Source organism: Parathielavia appendiculata (genome assembly GCF_033297405.1).
Source record: "Parathielavia appendiculata strain CBS 731.68 unplaced genomic scaffold N657scaffold_23, whole genome shotgun sequence".
In the NCBI taxonomy this organism is placed as follows: domain Eukaryota; kingdom Fungi; phylum Ascomycota; class Sordariomycetes; order Sordariales; family Chaetomiaceae; genus Parathielavia; species Parathielavia appendiculata.
In genome coordinates this window covers 31155-32063 of record NW_026944242.1, presented here as the reverse complement: position 1 = coordinate 32063, position 909 = coordinate 31155, and positions in this window count along the sequence as shown.

Below are 909 nucleotides of genomic sequence, written 5' to 3'. Positions count from 1 at the left end.
CTGTCCCATGCAAGGGCTCGAGGGCTCAGGGGTTCAGGGGCTCAGGGGCACTAGGGCGTGGTCGCCTGGGCAACTCGAATCGCCCTACTTTCCACACCCACCGCGGCCACGCAGCAAAGTGCGCGGGCGTGCAGTCGGCGTAGTTAGATAAGGTTTTCTCAGAGCTTTCGAAAGGCGCCGGTTTTGAAGACTTTACGCAAGTAGTCAGGAATCGGCTTCCGTTTTCCGAGAACGTGAATCTGGAACAAGTATTTCACTTTCGTTTTGGGTCGAGCTGCTGACTCAGCAGCGTGTAGGTCACGTGCTGCCACGTTTACTCACCATTGAAACGGTAGGGAACGCGTTCGCGCTCAGTTTTCACCACTCCGTTTTTTAGTTCCGTGTTCCGACTTAGGCTATGGTGTGAATCTAGTGTCGCCTTTTTGTGACCACTAGTTCACCAACGCGTTGCAGAGCCTGCTTTAGCCAACCAAACGCGTTTGTGGCCCCCCACTACACGTCTTTGTTAATGGCCGGTTTCGTGTCCATGTGTGTAGCCCCACTCGACTGGCTGTACCAGCAGGCGACCTGCCAGCCTCGTCGGCCCAGGAGCGAGCCTTTCCGTGGTATGCCGAACGCCAACGGTGGGGCTACTGCACAAGTAGCGAGAACTTAGCGACTAGGACTCAGTAACAAGCGTGCTCGTGCTGCGAGTATCGGGCCCAACGCTCGTCAACCTGACCGAGCGGATCAACGTTGATTTGGACGTGCCCGTCACCCGTGCGGCCTGACCCAGCCTATCCTGCTGCTCATGGTGAAGGGAAAGCAAGCCTCGACCACCGCAACAGAGCCACGCGTGGCAGGAGCAGGGCTGGCATGTAACGGTCTCAGGCAGTATATTGCAACTAGCTGATGACGACTCTACGAGTA